Source organism: Equus asinus, chromosome 1, assembly GCF_041296235.1.
Source record: "Equus asinus isolate D_3611 breed Donkey chromosome 1, EquAss-T2T_v2, whole genome shotgun sequence".
NCBI classification, from domain to species: domain Eukaryota; kingdom Metazoa; phylum Chordata; class Mammalia; order Perissodactyla; family Equidae; genus Equus; species Equus asinus.
Genome location: NC_091790.1, coordinates 127074714 through 127098012, shown reverse-complemented (window position 1 = coordinate 127098012; position 23299 = coordinate 127074714).

Below are 23299 nucleotides of genomic sequence, written 5' to 3'. Positions count from 1 at the left end.
TGATATTGGCCTATAATGTTCTTTTTTGTGTTGTCCTTGTCTGTTTTTGGTATCAAGGTAATGTTGGCCTGGTAGAATGAGTTAGGAAGCTTCCCCTCCTCTTCAATTTTTTGGAAGAGTTTGAGAAGGATAGGTATTAAGTCTTCTTTGAATGTTTGGTAGAATTCTCCAGGGAAGCTGTTGGTCCTGGACTTTTATTTTTTGGGAGGTTTTTGATTACTATTTTGATTTCCTTACTGGGCATTGGTCTATTCAAATTGTCTATTTATTCTTGATTCAGTTTTGGAAGATTGTAAGATTCTAAGAATTTATCCGGAGGCTGGCCCCATGGCCGAGTTGTTAAGTCCACACACTCTACTTTGGCGGCCCTGGGTTCGGATCCTGGGCATGGACGTGGCACCGCTCATTAGTCCATGTTGAGGCGGTGTCCCACATGCCACAACTAGAAGGACCTACAACTAAAATAAAAAACTATGCACTGGGGGGATTTGGGGAGAAAAAAGCAGGGAAAAAAAGAAGATTGGCAACATTTGTTAGCTCAGGTGCCAATCTTTAAAAAAAGAATTTATCCATTTCTTCTAAATTATCCAAGTTTTGGTGTGTAGCTTTTTATAGTATTCTCTTATAATCCTTTGCATTTACAAGGTATCTGTTGTAATTTCTCCTCTTTCATTTCTGATTTTATTTATTTGAGCCTTCTCTCTTTTTATCTTGGTGAGTCTAGCTAAAGGGATGTCAATTTTGTTTATCTTTTCAGAGAACCAGTTCTTCATTTCATTTTTCTTTTTATATTTTAGTGTCTATTTCATTTATTTCTGTTCTGATTTTTATCATTGCCTTCTTTCTACTGATTTTGGGCTTTGATCTTCTTTTTCCAGTTCCTTTAGGTGCACTATTGGGTTGTTTATTTGAGATTTTTCTAGCTCATTGAGGTGGGCCTGTATTGCTATGAATGTTCCTCTTAGAACTGCTTTTGTAGTATCCCATAAAATTTGGCAGTCATATTTTCATTTTCATTTGTCTCCAGGTGTTTTTTTCTTTGTCTTTTGATTTCTCCATTGACCCAATCATTGTTCAATAGCATTTTGCTTAATCTCCACCTATTTGTGGCTTTTTAAATTTTATTCCTGTAGTTGGTTTCCAGTTTCATACTGTTGTGGTCAGAGAAGATGTTTGGTGTTACTTCAAACTTCTTAAATTTATTGAGACTTGTTTGGTGACCTAATATGTCATCTATCCTGGAAAATGTTCCATGTGCATTTGAAAAGAATGTGTATTCTGTGGTTTATGGATGAAATGTTCTGTGTATATCTACTGATTCCATCTGGTCTAATGTGCCATTTAAGACCAGTGTTTCCTTATTGATCTTCTGTTAGGATGATCTATCTATTGGTGTAAGTGGAGTGTTAAAGTCCCCCACTATTATTGTGTTACTGTCTATTTCTCCTTTTATGTCTGTTAATAATCTCTTTAGATATTTAGGTGCTCCTTTGTTGGAAGCATAGATATTTACAAGTGTTTTATCCGCTTGTTGGATTGTTCTCTTTATCATCATGTTCTGCCCTTCTTTGTCTCTTGTTACGATTTTTGTTTTAAAGTCTATTTTGTCTGACATAAGTATTGCCACCTCAGCTTTCTTTTCATTGCCATTTGCATGGAGTATCCTCTTTTTCCATCCCTTCACTTTTAGTTTGTGAGTGTCTTTGGGTCAGAAGTGTGTCCCTTGTATGCAGCATATATATGGGTCTTGGTTTTTCATCCATTCGACCACCATATGTCTTTCAACTGGAGCATTTAATACATTGACATTTAAAGTAGCTATTGATAAGTATGTACTTATTGCCATTTTGTTACTTTTTTTCTGGGTGTTTTAGTAGTTCTTCTCTGTTCCTTTCTCCTTCTCTTGCTCTCTTCCTCTGTGGTTTGATGACTTTCTTTAGTATTACATTTGGATTCCTTTCTCTTAATTGTTTGCATATTTATTATAAGTTTCTGGGTTGTGATTACCATGAGGTTCATATATAATAACCTATATAAATAGCAGTGTATAGTAAGTTGATAGTCTTTTAAGTTTGACCTCTTGCTATGAGCTCTACTGTTTTGATCCCTTCGTCCCACATTTTATGTTTTTGATATCATATTTAATTATTTAATCTCTTTTTTTGTGTATGTGTATCCATTATCCTCTTATCATGGAAATAGATAATTTTGTACTTTTGTCTTTTGACCTTCAGGTTAGCTTCATAGGTGATTGATCTGCTACATTTACTGTTCATTTGCCTTTACCAGTGATTTTATTGGTTATTTTTGACAATTTTTTTCCCTATTTCTAGTCTTTTCTTTTCCACTTAAATAAATCCCTTTAGCATTTCTTGTAAGGCTGCTTTCTTGGTGATAAATTCCTTTAGTTTTTGCTTGTCTGGAAAACTCTTTGTCTCTCCTTCTATTCTGAATAATAACATTGCTGGGTAGAGTATTCTTTGCTGTAGGTTTTTTCCTTTCTACTCTAAATATATTGTGCTACTCCCTTCTAGCCTGTAAGGTTTCTGCTGAGAAGTCAGTTGATAGTCTTGTGGGGTTTTCTGTGTATGTAACTTATTGCCTTTCTCTTATGGCATTTAGGATTCTCTCTTTATCTTTACTTTTTGATATTTTAATTATAATGTGTCTTTGTGTGGGCTTCTCTGGGTTTATCTTGTTTGGTGCTCTCTGAGCTCCCTGTTCCTAGGTATCTGTTTCCTTCCTTAGGTTAGGAAAGTTTTCATTTTTATTTCTTCAAATATATTCTCTGCCTCTTTGTTTTTCTCTTCTCTTTCTGGGAAACCTATAGTATGGATTTTAGTGTACTTGCTGTTGTCCCTTAGACTTTCCTCATTCTTTTTCATTCATCTTTCTTTTATCTATTCAGCTTAGGTGATTTCCTTTAGTCTTTCATTCAGCTTGCTGATCCAATCTTCTATACCATCTACTCTGCAATTGATTCCCTCTAGTGAATTTTTTATTTCCATTACTGTATTCTTCAGTTCTGATTGCTTCTTTTTTATATTTTCCAATTCTTTGCTGAAAATCTCACTGAATTCATCCATTCTTCTTCCAAGATCAGTGAACGTCCTTATGACTATTACTTTCTACTCTTTATCAGGTAGATTGTTTATCTCTCTTTCATTTAGTTATTTTTCTCAGGATTTACTCTCTTCCCTTATTTGGAACATATTCCTTTGTCTCCTCATTTTGCCTCTTTCTTTGTGTTTATATCTATGTATTACATAGATCAGCTATGTCTCCCAATTTTGGAGAGGTGGCCTTATGTAAGAGATGCCTTATGAGGCCCAGCAGTGTGCTTCCCTCTTTTGACCAATTCCAAATGTTTCAGGAGTGTCTCCTGTGTGGGCTGTGTGTGCCCTTCTGTTGTGGCAGGGTCCCTCTAGGTGCAGTTGGACAGGAGACTAGGCTGTCCCCCTGGCTGGTTGGTTTTAATGCTCAGCTGCATGTGGTGATGCGGTCTCTTCAGGCACTTTATCAGGCATGGGGAGCCCCAGCATAGTTGACTGCAAGGTCTAATAACACATTCCTGCTGCAGGTTTTCTATTAAGTGAGTAGACCCCCAGCATGGCTAGTTGCTAGGCTAAGGGCTTACAATTGCTGTAGGCCACCAGCCTCCAAGGCTGTTGTCAGCTCTTCCAGGAGTGCAGCTGGGTGGGTCAGCCCCAGGTGTGGAAGCACACAATTGTTCCAGGTCTTGGAAAGTAGGCCCAATCCGCTGCATAGCTTTTTGAGAAGCATAAGTCTACTGCAGCTAAATCCCACTGCCCACAGATGCTCACACCCCATCAATGCAGTCCTGCCCCTCGCACATGCCCTGACCCTTTGAGGCAGACCCACTTGCCCCACTGTAGATGCCCTACACACTCCACCAATGCAGGCCTATCCATCACACATGCCCTGCCCTGCAGAGGCTGACACACTTGGCCTCCTGCAGAGGTCCCACACTCCCCATCTATGTGACCCCACAAGTTGCCCGAGGGCTTGCTATTGGGTAGGGCCAGTCCCTAGGACAGGCTGCCTGCCCTGGCTGAGCTGGTTAAATCTGTGCTCTATTGAGTGTGGCAGACTCCTATGATAACAGGTTAAAGGAAGAATTCTAATGGCATCTGCCAGTGTCTGTGTCAGCATACCTGTACTAGTTCACAACAATCGATGCTGTGAATTTCTGAGTCCCTGGGGCAGTGATCCAAGCTGCCTCCTGACTTGCAGCGATGCACCCAGAGCCTATCAAGTGAGTCTGTTTTCACCAAATGACTATGCCCTTTTCTTTCTGGTGATTTTAGGTTGTTTTCCAAAATGGGTGAATTTGTGCATGGGACCTTTAAGAGCAAACTTTCCTTCTCTTATGTTTGACAGCTTTTCTGTTGGTATTTCCCCTGTTGTTAATAACCAGCAAAGCCATATATTATGACACTTTTCCCTGTTGTGCTGAGTTCAAAAGATGCTTACTGTGGCAAAGTTCTCCTGCTCAGATACCCCACACCTCCAGGAAATCTATGTACGTTAAGATTGCTTCTGGCCATGAAATGCTGTGGCTTCTTCCCCTCCAGAAAGGAATTTCTGCCTCTTCCACCTCAGTCAGCACTGTCCCTTGTTGTGGGGGTTCTTTTTATTCAATTTCTGGTCCTCTCTCAAGGGTAATTGTTCCAAGAGTAGTTGTTAATTTGTTGTGTCTGTGGGAGGAGGTGAGTTCAGAATTCTCCTATGATGCCATCTTCTGAGCAATGACAAGATGTTTTGAAGTTGAAGTAATTTGAGATACTCTGCATTGAACTGTTTTAAGCCTCAGTCATGCCTTCCTTTAAAATTTTCATTATAGGTGTGTTGGAAGCTAATTCTGGTGTTTCTGCAGCTCTCTGAGCAAAAGGCCTTGACAGTTTTGTTCAAGGATGTTTGTAAAACTGCTCTGAAACAGGGATCAGACTGGCTTATATCTCAGGGTAATAAAGCTGAAGTCTTTCTCCTTAGAAACATTCAAGGGTATTAAAGATAATGTCTCTTTCTAGAAGGTAGGAGGGGCAGGTCTACCAGAAACCCCTACAAAACATCAAGGTCCCCTTAGTCTCAAGATTATTCAGCTGTGACACAGATTTACTATGTGTGCAGCATTCTTCTCAGCCCACCTCTGCATTGCCCCTATGGGACTTGGGGCCAACAGGAACCAATGGGAACATGAACTTTATGCTGCCTATTTTGCCATGAGTAATAAACTTTCTAAAGCCATTTGGGCTTGTTTTCTCCTTGCCAACCAAATATATGGAAGTGTGGCAAGCTGAGCAGTCACTGCTCCTTAGGAACCACTTGACTACTTGACTGATTACAATTTGAGATTATGAGAAAATAGGGATTTGGGGGCATAATTTATGCTGCATACACATAAATTAGTAAGTCTATATTTATTTTGACAAACTCCAGAGGTTTTCTATTTCAATAAATATTATCCTTAATTTGTCAAACACATTTTAATATTATGATTTCCTAAAATATTTTTGGAGTACTTCTTTTGGAATTATCTTCAACATCTGTTTTTAAAATGTACTTGTTATAGTCATATTTCATTCCCACTAAAAATACAGCATCGTTCACCTTGATTTTATGTTTTATTAACCAGATTTGTCTTTGAGTGGCTTCAGCTTCTTATATTTTCATAAAGGGGTTTTTTTTTTTTTTTTGAGGAAGATTAGCCCTGAGCTAACATCTACCGCCAATCCTCCTCTTTTTGCTGAGGAAGACTGGGGCTGAGCTAACATCTGTGCCCATGTTCCTCTATATGTAGGATGCCTACAACAGCATGGCTTGACAAGCAGTGCATAGGTCCACACTCAGGATCCGAACCAGCAAAGCCTGGGCTGCCAAAGCGGAATGTGCGAACTTAACTGCCTTAACTGCTGCTCCACTGGACCAGCCTCTTAAAAGGGTTTTTTTTTTTTTTAGCTAAGAAGAATGCATTTCAAACTCTAAAGTGAATTCTAAACAAGGTCTTCGAATAGTATTATATAGTTTTTGATCTATATGTAGATAGATAAAGGAGGAGGAGAAGGAAGCAAAGCCCCCAAAACAATCCAATTTCCTATATGGTTTCTGCAAGTTTCAGGTATCTTTTGGATAGTTTCCCAAGTTTTGTGTTAGTTTTCATTCACTAATTCAGTTTAACAAATATTAAAAAAAAAACTAAGCATTCTCAACCTAGTTCATTACTGTTAAATGAGATCTTACAGTAAAGACAAACATTATAAAAATAAACCAAAAAAAACCCATATGAAATGTTAAGCAGCAATTTCCTTTCATCTTAATCTCCTCACTGAAATTTAGTGTCATGAATCTGAGGAAGGAGGAGTGAAGTTGTCTCAAGACCTTACTAGGGAAAAAACAAATTGGATCACTGACCTTCATTTAAGAGGATCTCAAGACTAATCCTGTCAAAATGCAGGGATATCAACCCCCCTGATGACAACCAAGTATAGACAAGAATTCCAACCCAACTTCTGGTTCTTTATCTGTCCCTATCATCTACCCTCCCAAATTTCCCTTCACCCTCATCCTCTTTTATGAAGTTCTTCTTGATCTTCTTCAGCTTAAATTAAATCCCTGAGGATACCACTTTTCTTCTAGCTCTCTTAAAAGAAGACTGAATTGTTTGCTTACTTTTCTCTGACATTTAATCAAGATGAAGTGAGGAGATGGAGTTTTTATATGCTTTATTCTCACATAACCATTTCAAAAAAGTTTGCTTCCTTTCTCCATCAGAAACCTCTTCTCCTTTGAAGTTTGTGTCATTCAAATACATCATCCTTACTCCTTAATTTTGCCATCTTCCAACCTGCCAGTCATTCACCCTCATTAATTAAAGACTCCTAATATGCTATCTTTCACTTTAATCCATTTCTGTCATACTATTCCATGACCTCAGCATTCACGTGAATAAGAATGCCAACACTCCACCCTCTCCGTTCTTTTTTATATTTGTCCTCTCTGCCCAAAACGCTTCCTGCCATCTTACTTATATCATCCATTCCCATGGTCACACCTTGCACCTTGATGATACCAGTGGCAAGGAAAGATTTAAGCGGCTAGGCCTGTTCCATTTCTCTCCCTTTACTGGAGGTAGGGGGGAATCATTTTCAGAAACGAAAGATCCCATTTGATTTTATCTAATCTCAAAGTAAATATGTTAATAACTCACTCTCTAATGATCAGATCTCTAGTATATTGTAGGAGGAAAATCTTTATCTATAGGAAGGCTTTTAGTAGGACAAGCCTAAGTCTATGACTTTATGAGGTATAGCTTCCTGGAGAATGTTATAAAATCTGCTCTTACAAAATGGATATGTTTCATAACTTAAAATGCTCCCAATTGTGTGAGGTAACAAGCACAACTTGCTCAATTGTTCATCTGTGACTCTGGGCCAGAGGCATGTCTGATGCATGAAGGAAGAAGCTGAGGAGCCATACTCTGGATCCCAGTGCTCTTCCTGCTCTTCCTATGCTTCTTGATTATTTATTTGAAGCTTAATGGTAAGATCTTTAATTTTAGTGAATCTTATTTGACAAACCAATATTTTCTCGTAGTTCAACTAGCAACTATACCATCTCTTAATTTCATACATTTTGTTTTCTGACCAACACCTCTTAACCTCCCAGCTAAATTCTGGAAGCAGTTGAGATTACATTAGTATAGTATTCTAATATAGTGTTGCATGATATTATAACACATTGTATTGTATCATTAATGAAAATATATTTGTTATTCTCTCTCTAGGCAAATCTTTCTAGTCCTATGGCTTTAAATATCATCCATATGTTAATGAATTGCAAATTTAAATATTTAACTCAGACTCATTCCCACAACTCCATACATCTCACTTGACATCTCTATTTGAATACTTAGTGGACATCACAAACTTAGTAAGTACTAATAAAATTCTTGATTTTTCCCATCTTTTCTCCTAAACTTATTTTATATCTTAAGAAATAGAGCCATCAATCAATCAAATCAATCAAGCCACAAATACGGAAACCATTCTTGTTTTCTCTCTTTTCCTCAACCTCCCTTCTCTACAGATAATTCATGTTAACTCCACAGCCAAAATATACCTGGAATCCATTTGGTTGATTCCATCTTTACTGACACTGTCCTAGTCTAAACTATCATTTGTTTACCAGACCAACTTAAAATGATTCCAGACTGATCTCTTGCTTCTACTCTTACCTCCTTACAGTTCATTCTCCATATAGCACCCAGGGTAAACTCTTAAATTCTGATCATGACACCTCTCCTACTTAGAAACTTTCAGCGGCTTCTGAATGCTCTAGAATAAAACTCAATTTCCTTATTATGATTTACAACAATGTATATGAGTTGGCTCCTGCCTTCCCTTCAGATCTTATCTTATAAAACAATCCTTCTTTCACAATATTTGAGTCAAGCTGGCCTGCTTTTGGTTCCTCAAGCTAGCTTCATACTTTTTGGTCTTCACTCAAGCTTTTTATGTAGTCTAATTTTCATTCCTTTCACTTCTGGTCAAATGGCATCTCCTTAGGAAAGCTTTCAGTTCTCACCCTGTCTAAAGCACTTCTACCAGATACCTTCTATAACATCACTCAGATAATTTATTTAAATCTTTATTTATTGTTTTACCTGGTTATTTTCTCTCTACTGCCTTCTGGGTATAAACTCCTTGAGTTGAACTACTTTGACTGTTTTATTCAGCACTCTATCTCTAGGGCCTGACACATATTAAACATTCAATAAAAGTTAGCCATTATCATTGCTATTTCAAAACAAATATTTATAATGTATGTAAATGTCAAATCAATATTTTGTACAGCTAAAACTAATATAATATTGTATGTCAACTACACCTCAATAAAAAGTTAATTAGAAAAAAAGAAATAAAACATATATTTATTAATTGCCTAGAATATTCTGGGTGCTTTAGATATATTATCTCATTCACTTTTCACAATAAACCGGAGATACAAATGTTTTGTGTGTGTATATATATGTTTATATATATCCATATATATTCATATATCCATATCTCCATGTATCTATACATCTAAGCATATATCTATGTAGCTATACAGATACAGATATGATTTTTTTGATGCGGGAGCTGAATTTTTTCCAGGATTATATTCACTAATAATTAATGATGCAATGGAACCAGGATTCAAACCACAAGAGTCTGTGGCCAAGAACCATCAGTCTACCTTCAGTTGTCTTCTGTAAGATTCTTCATTCTATAATGGTCAGTATTATGTTAATTTAAGGTAAGAGGTTAAAATAAAACAATACTGTACTTGATAGACTTTGGTAACCAAGAAATTATTAATACTAGATAAATTATATTCTGAGATATAAAAATACTATTAAAAATTCTAACATTTAGATTTATTCATAGTATTTACACCAGGAGTAAAAGTTGGAACCAAGGGAAACAGAAAATATTCAGCAAGTCTGTGCTGAATGCATATTCTCTTATTAGATTTCTACTCAAGGGGTTTTACAAAGACATGAAACTTTTACTCAAGCTAGAAAAGTGCTCAGGAATTATTTTTTGAGAGGAAAAACTTGTATCATGAAAGATTTAGAAAATTATCATTCATATTAATGTACTATTTGGTGAATTATTATTGCATTTAGAACATTAGGTAATGCTTACTGTTCTCATGTATTATTTAGGAAAATTTAGATTTGAATTATAACAATGATATTTAGCAATGAAATGCTTTTGAATATTCTCATAGTATTTTCATCTTCCTGTCAATGTCTTGAATAATATTCTGTGATAATGTTTGCTCACAGATCTGTGAGAAAACAAAAAAAAAAGTACCAATAAAAGTATGATATATTTGATGAATATGTATTGAACTCAAACTCATCTCCAAGGTTCATGGTAGATATTTATTTCATAAACAAAAGGTCAATAGAAAATTATGTTTAGAATATGAGCAAGATAAATCACAAAGAAGCTGACAAAATTTGAATGTCCATTAATTCAGCTACAGTGTCAAAGAATATTTAACTTCAATGAATAAATAAATACTTTCCAGTGGTCAAAGAACAAATATATATAGCATGGCTTCTGAGAACTTTTTCACTTAAGCTTACTTTAATACTTCAAAGTTCACGTTGAGTGGTTTCAAAAATAGCAATCTTTACAAAAGTGATTCACTCAGTTTCTATCTCCATTACACTCCTACAACAATATTTCTTTATACCTTTTTTACTTACTGTCTGAGCCACTCACTTCTGGCAATCCTCTAAGCACCTACTTATTGGTGTATTCTCTTTCCACGTAACAGACATTATCTTTCAACTTGATTACTGTCCACTGGCATTCATCTTAACATGCAGAAAATGGTTACCAACATCCCTTGGGCTGCTCCACATTTTCTACTACTAGCTATGACCTAACCTCTATGAGCCTAGGTGACACGTGTAAAACTGGGCTAATCCCAGTAAAGAAGATTTGGGCTAATAACTAAATTGAGGTAATGTTTGTAAATGTGCTTTGTAAAATATAACATGTCATGAGAATGTATTATTACTGACCTGATTTCACCAAATTCTCTATCCATTCCATTTATTGAGCAACTTGAATTAGAAGCAAAAGATATTAAATGATTTTTCCAGACTTTAATTTTGCCTCTATTGCTTGGGCAATTATGCCTTACTTTGTCAGCAGTGCCTCAGGTGCAGAAAAGTATATTTAAAACAAAGAGCATTACCTTAAGATCAAATGAGTAAGCGTCTAAGATGTTCTGGGAGGGGCAACATTTCAAGCCAGAAATCTGAAAGTAACTTCATTCTGATCCTATTCTCTTATCTAAAGTTTAACAATGAAATTAGTTTGTTAAAGAAAAAGGTCATGAGAAAAACAGGTAAATGGTTTGGCCTGCATGAAAATCAAAAACAAACAAAAGATGATAAAGACAACACTACAGTGTTCTTGCTGACTCTTCTGGGAGGAGTCCTAAAGTATAAATTTTATCATGACAAACCCCTGTAGTTGGCAAACAATTTAAGGGGGAACAATGAATCAAGATACCCTAGTTGAATACAATTATCCATTAAAATATCAAAATAAAGCCCTAGTCTAGACCCAGTACTCACCAAACAAAAATCAATGTGAAAATAATTGTATTACCCACTCAAAGAGTGTGATGTTCCCCTTAACAGTTACATTGTAAATAATACATCAAATACACGTGCAGACACACACACACACACACACACTTCTGTGAGAGTTTGGTTACAATGAGTCGACCTCCAAGTCTAACCACTGGCAGAACTTAAGTTTAGAAATCAACACAAACTGAGGACCAGTCCTGAGCCTAGTGACAAACAAGGCTTCCCTAAGAGACATAATAAATTATGTCACACATAGAATATGTATAATAATATAACATAGATACCCCAAAATAATATAGAGCACTACAGTCATCGTCGCTCCAATTTTAGGTAAAGATCTTTCTAAAAACTACTTTAACTATGCTCCAAACTTTGACCTTGAGCATTTTAATATGAGTATACTAAGTATAGTAATTTAATTCAAGAAATATTTATTACATACCCCAAAGTACTGGCACTGACCCAAATGCTAGAAATACAATAGTAAATAAAACACTGAAATAATAACTCCATTCAGCCCTGAAATTGATACTCAATTACTGAGGTGCTACTCTGTGCAGAGTATCAAACTTATCATTTTACAAACTATAGGAAGACTCCAGGGAATTTTGAAAAATTCTAAATGGGTTTATAAGCTGAATGTTCAGCAAAAATCTGAATAGCACAATAATAAAAAAATACGTTATTGTTGGAAAAAAATTGGTTACTGACCTTTTAAATGATTTTTTACTTTCAGGGATGTTGAATTTGTAACAACTCAATTTAGTCCCTGATTAGAGCTACCTCATACCTCAAAAAGGTTCTTCTTCCTCAGCAACTCAAGGCTAGTTAAGGGCAGTAAGAACCTAGCGTTCCCTTACGACGTAATGATCACCACTACTGCTTTTGTTGGACCCACTTATGTACCATTATTCCAGTGATTAATTACCTTTTACCTCCTTTTGATTTAGTTAGGAAATGTTTGCCCAGCTGTTCAAATATTTTATAAACTGTAACTAGAACAAGAGTTCATAAGTTACTTAGTCTCTTTCTTTTTCAAACTAAACTAGTGATTATATCAATAAGCTAATTCAAATATTCCAATGTGCTTGACTATTGCTACTTCATAAAAGAGTAGATGAAATAACGCCTAAGAAACGATGTTTGAGCTTTTCCACAGCCTTTGAGCTTCTCCACAGCTTTATAGTAAAGATGAACCTGTAAAGAAATGTGATAAACATGGGCAAGACAATGTTATAGAGCAGCTCTATGTCCATACAAGCAGTCAGAGATCAGTGAGTAAATGTGGCAGAGAATACAACCTGCGATCTTGGGTAGATATTTAGTTGCACATGTAAACTAGAGATCTCAGATTCAACCAGTCTGTGAAATCACATATGAATCTAATGTTTATCTAGAAAGTCCCAGTGATTTTTATTGCAGGCAGCATGAATGACATTTTACTAGGTTCCACTCCCTAAGGATTGGTGGAAACTGCTGAAATATTGAATATATTCCAAAATGCATCCTGATTGCCATTTGCCACTTCAGCCAGCCTCCTGCCCCTGGTCATTTGATCCACTCTGCTGCGAAAATCTCTCAAATCTTCTGTAGTCCGTGGAGCTGCTTTTCCCAAGCTATAGCTGCTGTCTAATACATCACTTTCCCATAATTTTCATTTAATATCACCCATTACTGCTTACAATCCTATTATGTATTTTTCTAGTCTTCCACTATTTGACTCATATTTCATTGATGGAAACTCTCTCATCTCCTCCATGAATTTATAAACATGTCTTCAACTACAACCATTTTATTCCTTTTTGTAACAACAGAGTACATGTTTTTTTCCATTCAAAGATCAATTGCTCCATATATGTTCAGGATTTCATTTATCTTCAAACGTAAATTACTTCCTTTTTTCTCTTAGTCTAACTGAAACTTCTTTTAAAGTAATCTGTCACTTTTAGTCTGCTTTACGAATTTTCTATTTTTCCCCTCAAGTTTCTTTGTGATGTGTCTAGGTGTAGAATTCCTTTATTTATCTAGATTTGGATTTTTTTGGCTGCTTGAATTTATGAATTAAAGTCTATTATCAGTTCTTGAAAATTCTCAGCAAGTATCATTTTAAATATCACCTCATTCCATTCTCTCTCTCCTTCTGGGATCCTGACTGAACCTGTGTTACACTTTCTCAATATATCCTCTATGTCACTTCTCTGCTCTTCTGTATTTTCATTTTCTGTCTCTCTGTACTATACTCTGAATATTTTCTTCTGACATAAATTCTAGTTCACTAATTTTCTCTTTAGCTATGTGTAATCTGCTATTAAGTTGATGTGTTGATTTTTTTTTTAATTTTTGGCTGTTGTCACATATTTTTATTTTTGTAAGGTTTCAAGTTCCTTTTTAATAATTCTGTGTCACTTTACTTTTCTCTTTCCAGCAGGTTCCTTCAAGCCTGTCTGTTGCTTCTTTAAGTATACTTGACATAATTGTTTTATAGTTTGATATAATAATTGCAATATCTTAAGCATTTGAGCTGTTTCTGCTGCTGCTGCTCTTATTAGTGTTTTTGCTGTTTTTCACTCCTGAGATCTACTTATATTTAGTGGCTAGTTTTCTTTGGATCTTTTGGTATTGTACTTGAAAAATTATTTAAAGAAATAATTTGAAGCCTACAATATAGTAAATAAGACACTTCTGCCTTAGGAGGGCACAATCAATTTACAACTAACAAACTAAGATAAAAGACATAAATTTTTCTAGAAATCCTAGGAAATTTTAACAGATTATGATTTTGTATCATCTGTTCTACACCTGGCTCATTCTCACCTTTAGAGTACGATATTTCTAAGATGTTCTCTTCTTAGACCTGCACTATATGATATGGTTGTCACGAGGTCCTTGTGGTTTACTTAGATATGGATTGAAGTGGCCCACTTAATATTACAATACTTACTTTATATTATTAGGTCATATAAAGCACTTAATTCTTTTAAAACTAAAGATGAAATTATTTTCATCTAATTCAAATAATACTTAGTTCCATTAAAAAAGAAAGGAATTCTAATGTAATACTTAAAAATTTAAACAACAAATAAACTATTATCCTAAATCCTACTGACAATGCACATCCAGATAAATATACTTTATGTTTTTAAATCCATTTATTAAATCTAAGTAGTCATCTGTATGCATTTTTTTTTTTTTGAAAAAGAGTAGAAGAGGAGCATATCATAAAGACTTTGGAACTGGAAATATTGCCTCCTGTTCTAAGGCAAATACTTCCAGGGAGTGTGCTGTTTAAATTATAAGTTTAAAAATCAGAGAGGAAAGTAAGTACTAATACTAAAATATGTTGTTCTTTGAAACAATTTATATCCTTGACACAATTTAACAACCAGTGAAAAATAACAAAGTGTTTTATCTATCTTTCAGCTTTAAGCAATGGTTCTAAAATAAGCTCTTGAGGAGTGGATAGATGGGAAAAAGGAAAGGATACTGTCTTTAGAAGGATGAGAAGCTAACCAGTGAAGATGTCTTATCCATGAGGACACACTAGGAATCATTGTTAAATTTGTCTGTTCCCCTTTGTGTCCTGATCCCATTATACTTTTGTAAAGAAAGTGAATATTTCAAGACAAGATTTGACCAGGACTAAGAAAAGTAACTTGACTAACTTCATCCTCTTAAAGGTCTGGTCTGTCATACTAACGCAGAAGAATGTCCTAGCATCTTGTTATTCAAAGTGTGGTCCCCGATTGATAGAACTTGCCAGAAATGTACTCTTGGGCTCTACTCTGGATCTGCTAATTCAGAATTTGCACTTTAACAAAAATTCCCAGTTGAATAATAGCCAAAATAAAGTTTTAGAAGCATTTGTTTAAGGAAATTCAAAATTACCCAGTGAGGCATTTATCATAGATGTTATATTAATAAAGATTATTGTAGTTTAAATAGCATAAAGCATTTAAATTAGCTTAATTCAAGTGATTTTATGAAATGTTACCAAAAGTACAAATAGATTAGATGTATACATGCTTATGAAAACCAAAGAAATTGTGATTGGTGGGTCTTTTAACCTCATAAAGTAAAAAGATATGGGAGATGTTTATAAGGCAGGCATCTTGGCAAAAGGAAAGAGAGGGAAGAAATAATAAATAACTCTTAACAAAGTCTTGCCTTTGAAAGTATATTGTACTTTTTAAAAGCAATATAAGAATCTTTCGATCTGTTAATTCTGTTCCCTGGGAATTTTTCATAATAAAATGATCCAAAGGCAGAAATATGTTATATTAATAAAAATAGACATCACAGAATCTTTTTACAGTATCAAACAACAGGAGACAAATACTCTGAGAAGTAAAAAAAGCATCAAATTATAAGATGTTTATGGTATGGAATACAAAATGAGAGATGTAGAAACAGAAAATGTTTATGACCTGCTATCAAGAAAAAAATAACTAGACTGCAAATCTTGATATTATTACTTATATAAATCCATTCATCTGAAAGAGGACTAGAAGAGCATTTAGAAAAGCATAAACTGATTTGTTAGTGTCGTGAGATGGTAGCATTTTTCTACTTGTAATAATAAAATTTGCAAGTTGGAGGGCTAACTTCTGGAAGGGCAAGGTAAGGACTTCCAAAAATCTAGTATTCCATACAAGCAATGAGAATACTGCCAAAAGCTGTCAAATAAACATTTTCAGAATTTTGGAAATTAAAGTGTGTAACAAGTTGAGGAGCATTTATTCAAGAAAAAGAGTTGAATCTTCATATGAACAGTGAGGTTTCTGGCATTTAATGTGCCATAATGCTATCCTTTCTCCCCTGCTCTGTAGTAGCCCTGAGAACCCAAAGACTTGCAGCTGTAATCATTGTGAAAACAGCAGCCCAGCAGACCCTGGAAGAAGCACACTGGTTTGGAGTGTCTCAAAAACCCTATCCCCAAAGAATTGTCACTGTTTGACATATCTGGAAGTTTGCTAAGACGCTCTGTTCTCAGGGCTTGTTTTTATCTGACCCAACTCAGAGATCCCTCTGCTGAGCAGCACTAACCCCAGGACATTAGTAGAAAACAACCAGTGGCAATAGGTTAACATCGGAACTGCCTGAGGTAGTACTAAGTTGGAGCTAATAAGATGCTGATCCAAATCCTTAAAAAAAAAACTGAGGACTTGGAAATCCACAGGGGGCTTTGAAATACCCTGGCATTTTCCTGGGAATTTCAAAGTCCACATGCACATTTAGGACTGTGTGTATGACCACAAAGCACCTAACAAGTTTCTAATCTCTCTCTTCTGGCTGACCTTGAAGCTCTGCACAAGCTGAAAATGAAGGCTAAGGAGGAGTTGTAAATTGCCTGCTGGAGCATCAAAAACATACTTACACAGATACATGCACACACACACACACATGCACACACACAATGGCAAAAGTTGGGGGATTTATCCATTCAAAGCACTTAAGAGAATCTCTATTTAGTAATTACCTGAATGTTAAATTAAAAGAGCAAAGATTTCAGTGGCCACACACAACAAAGAATATAGACTTTAAAGAATTAGTTCAGAAAATTCACTAAGTAAACAGGAACAACAATAACAACAACAAGAAACAGCTCAATAACAAACCCAAGTATGGCAGGGGGATCTAATTTCCAGAGTTGGCATATTATGCTATTAAATATCTAAAATGGTAAAAAATAAGATAACAAAAAATAAAATTGAAACATGTAAAGAATCAGGAAAGTATGGCCCACACTCAAGAAAAAAAGTAGCCAATAGAAACTGTCCCTGAGGAAACCCAGATGTTGGACTTTCTAGACAAAGACTAGAACCTATCAGCTGCACAGAACACAGGGCAAATCATAGAAAATGCATTTTAATATACCTTTTGTGTGCAAAAATTACATTAACTAGCAAAGCATCAGCATTTCAGAAAACTTTTAATTTAAAAATATGTAACATGCTAGACATGGTAAATGGAAGAGGGTATTAGAAAACAATATTTTTGTTTCAGATAATTAAAGTATATTCTTTTTTAATGGGCATTATTATTGTATTTTAGTAAATATTTTTAGAACACTGTTTCACCATAAAGTGTTAAATTTATCAGTGACATATTCTCAAGTAAATGAGGAGTTTTGGAAATATAGTCCTTTGGGTCATTGGAGAAGGAATCTGTACAGAACAATGGCAGTTTAGAATGACAAGAGACAAAAACAGATAGAGGCATTCAGAAAAGGGTTAGTAGAATATGATGGCTCCAGAAGAAAAACCCAGACTAAACCATAACCAAAGCAATTCTCTCATCCACACCCAGTTAAAGGGTCTCACTAATTCCTCAGTGAGAAAGAATTGGAAATTGATATCAGAAACCCATTCTGTATGATGCATATATTTTTGCTGTTTATAACTAAATTTGAGTTAACCATGTAGTAAATTCCATATGTTCAATAATTTTTAATTATTTCCATAAATTATTTTCATCAAAACTTGTATTAAAAAATCCCCAGCTGGTATTGATATAAATATATCTATATAGCAGCTAGAATTTACCTACAAGTGCTAGTCAGTATTTTGCAAAAGAAACTAGGGAAAACCAAGTAATTAACATTGTTAGAGAATGGTTTATTTCTAGACTAAGAGGTTCATGAAGGTTGGGACATTTTTATGTACTACTGAATCCTGAATACCATGTCTAGAAACTCTCTTGAATATGTGACTATATTTGTTATAAAAGAGCATGCAAGTGCCAGCTCCATGGCATAGTGGTTAAGTTCAGCACACTCTGCTTCAGTCGCCCAGGTTCTCAGGTTTAGATCCCAGGCACCAACCTACACCACTCATCAAGCCATGTTGTGGCAGCAGCCCACATACAAAGTAGAGGAAGATTGGCACAGATGTTAGCTCAGGGTGAATCTTCCTCACCAAAAAAAAAAAAAAAAAAGTGCATGCAAACATGAATGAATGAGTGATAGATCACATTGTCATAATCAGATGTACTCCATAAAAACTTAAGATCCTATTGGAATTATTCAAAAACAGCTAAATATGAACCAAAAAACCATGAAACAGAATGCCGTATTAAGCAGATAATTCTGTTATTGGTGGTAGTCAAGCAGAATATAGATGACCACTTGTCAGGGTTGCTTTAGAAATGATTCTTGTTATGCGAAAGAATACTAACTTCCTTTTCAGGGTAATTTGTTGGAGATTCCATTACATCTATACAGAAGGTCATTTTCCCTAAGTTCCAAGATTTATCCCATTTTGATGCAAATAAGAAGGTGCATTTTGCCCAGATATTAATATATAGTGGTATTTCTAAGCCTATTTTGGAAGGTTTGAAAAAAAATAGAAGTACAACAGTTAGGCAAACATAATTAATGGGAAAATTAAATAGGAACTGAAAAAGTAAATTTGTATAATTTTTCATTAAATTAAATATGAGTGGACCTACAAGAGAGGCTAAAATTTTTAAAAGTGACAATGACAAATGTTGACAAGGTTGTGAAACAACACAAACTATCACACAATTGTTGGCTGGGAGAGTTAAATGGCATCCCTACTTTAAATGATCTGACTATTTTTTATAAAATTAACCTAGACTTAAGACTTAGAAACAAAAACATATATTCACAAAAAGACTTACACAAGAACGGTCATAGCAGCTTTAGTCATAATAACAAAAAATTAGATATATTCCAGGTCTCCATTGTTAGGAGAATGATGGACTATGCCACATTCATACAGTAGAATATTACACAACAATGAATGACTAATATCAAGATGAAAGAATTTCAAAAGCATTATACTCAGTAATTTTTTAAAATATCCTTACACAAAGGGCACTGAAGTAATTATGTTTATATGAAGAACATGTGAATGATTCCATTTATGTGAAGTTCTAGAGCAGGCAAAACTAGGCTATGGGAAAAAAATCAGAATGTCCTTTAACTCTGGAAGGGGAGGGAAATGCTTGGAAAGGGACATCAGAGAACTTCAGTGATGTTATACTTAAGATTGTATATTTCATTGTATGTAAATTTTACCAGAAAAAGAAACTGTGAACCAATATTGAATTCTATCTAATGATATGCATAGGAATATGCTAAAAGCTAATAAAATATTAATTATAAAATCTAGTTGGTAAGTATTTGGGTGCTCAATGCACAATTTTGGCCATTTTTCTTTTGAGGATTTTCACATTAGAAAAATATGGATGGAGTGAGAATTTCAATCTAATTGAAAAGTTAAAATGAGAACAAAGAATGCAAATGCATAAGTATGGAAAAAGATTTTAAAATTAAATTCAAAATATAAATGTATGGTTTTTCTTCTTCTAACTCTCTTCTTTTCAAGAAATATAATAAAAATGAATGTGAAAATTTAACTAAAAACAAGTGAGTGTCCGGTGGTAACCTGACAGATTTTTAAAACATTAAGTTTATATAGTATTTTTAATGAAATTTATTGTGACAAAGATGAAAAACAGAGGATGCAGTATAAAAGCAAGATCCCAAGACTTGTAATGAAGTTGGTCAAATGGTAGACCTTTTTGTTATTGAAATATATTTGATACATAACAGTGTGTAAATCTAAGAGGTACAACATATGGATTTGATACATTTATATATTGTCATATGATTGCCATTGTAGGAAGAGTTAGCACCTCTACCGTGTCACAAATTATTGGCTTTTTGGGTGGGGTGGGAATAATTAAGATCTAGTATCTCAACAAGTTTGATGATTATGATGCAATATTGTGTAGCTCTTTTAAATATGCTTGCCCACTCCAAGTGGCAGCTTAGCTTTCCTTCTCTTTACCTTTCTCCATCCCCAGGCTGGGCCCAGCTCTACCCTGGGAACTCAGCCCATGGGCCTTTCCAGTAGATGTTAGAAGTTCCTCAGTCTTCTGTCAGTGCGGCACATCTCACTTTGCCTCTTCCTCATCTCAAGTGTTCTCTTCAAGGAAGCCTTCTGTAGGCCTTCAGACAGATTTCATAAACAGCTTTTCTTTCATTAAACCCCTTATCTTACTTGTCAAATAAAAAACAAAGCTGGATTAAGTAAGGAGAGACTTTATTTGAAAGGATTATTATAAGGAGTGGAGGTAGACACCTAGGGAGGGTGGGGCCACTGCAATAAGCAGAGCTCTGACCAGAAGATCTGCATATTCTCAAGGGTTAGGCAAAAAGGGTCTTTCTTTTACTGAGAGGAAGATACAAGCCTAGAAAGAAGTAGTGTGGGCAAGTGGGGTGAAAGGGTAACTTGGTTGCATAGCTGATCAAAGAATATTTTACCCTGAGGCCAATGTTTGTTGTTGTTAGTGATATCAAGTGGATTCTGACTCCTAGCCACCCTGTGTACAGCAAAGCAGAACCCTGCACGGTCTTTTTGTGCCATCCTCTCACCTTCTGGCACTGTATCAGACAATGCTCTGCTGCTATTCACAGAGTTTTCACGGCCAATTCTTTTGGAAGTGGGTGGCCAGGGCCTTTTTCCTAGTCTGTCTTAGTCTGAAAGCTCTGCTGAAACCTTTCCACCATGAGTGACCCTGCTGGTATTTGAAATACCAGTGGCACAGCTTTCAACATCACAGCAACACACAGCCACCACAGTAGGACAACAGACAGACAAAGCCAAAGTACAGTATACTCAAGACAGGCTATATGCCAGCTCAGGCTGAGGGTAGGTCAAAGGTAGGGAGCCTAGAAGAAGGAGAGAAGCTTAAACAAAGTTTAACTAACAATCATTTTGTTCCTATTCATCAGTAGGGGCAAGCAGTTCAGCTAATCATTTCTGAGGCAAAGAATGGGAATTTGGGGGGGGTCTGTGTCTGGCCTTGATGTAGATCAAAAACAGGGGGCATCCATGAGTCTTATCTTAATCATATGGGAAAGCAGGGTTCTTTGCAGTAGCCATTTCCTAGACAGAATGTGCAGGGGATTACTTTGATCCTGTTTTCTGGTATCAGGGCTCTGGTAAAGTTCAATGTTGTCACACTTTATAATTATACATTCATCAGTATGACTTATGTGTATCTCACCATTAAATTATATCACAGGAAAACATGGGCCAAGTCTATTTTTGCTGTACATGATCATAACCTCAGAGCTGGGCATTCTTAGTACTAGCTAGTAGTCATAGTATGTAAAGGAAAGAATGAACAAATGGATTCAGAATATTCAATAGAAACTTTATATCTCAGTTTTCACAACCATTAAATGAAGAATTTAGATAGCTATCTTCCTATTCTGAAATATTTTAGTTTTATAAAACAAGCTATTTACACAAACATACAGCATGGGGATGGAAATGACAGCATAGCTTTTAGCTGTTGAGGGCAAGATGGCATTTCACTGGGTATTTTATGTTGTGCATTTGAACTTTTGTTAGAGTATAACTCATATAGTGAATAATTCCAAAAGTAGAGATTTTAATTTTTGAAAAGCGTAACATTTTAGTTTAATTGCCTTTCTCCTCCATCTCCCTGAGAAACAGAATAACCACTATCATCAATTTCGTGACTGCACCCACACAATGTCTGAGGACTCCCATGACACTTTTTCTTCACTTAGAATCTCATCTCACTTACATCCACTTTTAAGAAATCAGCCAATCAAAGACATGCTTATCTTCTGAGAGCCTGCTCTAAGAACTCCAGAGCGCAATACATAAGCAATAAAAACCTGCTCTCACTTCCCCTCATGAGCTGCCATTTGCAATTGTCAGTGTGATGGGTTCTTCCTTGAGGCAGTAAGTCATTAAAACTGTTATTTATATAATAACAAGTTACTTTATGCAAGAGGGCTTTTCCACACTTTATTCTGATGAAACTGGAAGAAACTTGGCCTCTTTTAAGGAAAGGAAGCATTTGAAGAAACTCATTATGTAAGTAACCACTCCTTCCAAAACATACATCTTTTGGGGGTAGGGCCAGGTGGGGAATTCTCTTTTAGTAAAATAAGGTCTAAGTTATAAACAAAAAGGAAATCTTATATCTCATGTAGACTAACTGAGGGTTTCAGCAGGAAAATAATTCTCAAAGTCTGAGATACGTCTACTATTTTTGGTACTTAAGAGGAAAATTAGTGGTAACTCGAGTCCAAGAAACCCAGGGTCATTTCTCCCACTTCCAAGGTGCCTTAATATCATCCCTCCTATTACCCAGCAGAAGAAACTTAACTGACTGAAACTTAGAATGAGAACTTTAAAACAAAAGAGGGACCCTGGAACTCAGTAATTTTACTGGAGAGTGAAGTGGTGCTTAGGTAGTAGTTGTGACTTAAAAGAGAAAGGGTACGAGGACATTTAAGGAAGGTGATGATCCTACCTGTGAGACATTAAAGAGCTTAAAGTAATACTTCTCAGTTTAATGTGCAGAGAAATCAGCCAGAGATCTTGTTAAAATGGAGATTCTTAACCACTAGATCTTGAGTAGGCCTCAGGTTTTGCATTTTGCATTTCTAACAAGCTTCCAAGTGATGTCCCTACTATTTGTCTTTGGTCTACACTTTGATCCAGCAAAAGCCCTGTGGGAAGTCTGCTGGGGACACCTTGAAGACAGTGCTGTTCAGCAGCAACAAGGAAGTCATACCAGGAAGTGCAGCCCCTGACCATCAACCAAATGACTAGCCTCCAGCTGGATTTATAAAAAGGAAGTCTTTTGTGAGGATAGATGCAAATTTTCTTCAGTGAGACCAAGATTTCTAGTACCATCATGTATCAAACAGGCAGTTTTAAGGGTTTCTTCCATATGCAGACTAAAATTTAAATTTCTTTTTTATCCTTTAACCTTCAAAATGGTTTTTATATGAGAATATGATCCTGGTTACAAATTTAAATTTGGTGAGAAAAAAATATCCCTGTTTATTAAGTCAGGACTTCGTCAATCTTTAATTTAGCATTGTCAGTCTTTTCCTGTGTCTGCTCCTTAGTCCCCCACAGAGGCTAGAGGCTAAAGTTGTGACTAAGCACTTAACACTGAATGATGAAGAAGTGAAAGACATCTTGTTCCCCTGAAGCAGAATGTAAATTCATTCCTAATGGAAATCATGGCTTTCAATTTCAAAGTGCCTTAGTGAATTCATAAATCATCTCTAGCACGTCAATATTTGAACCAGTTTAG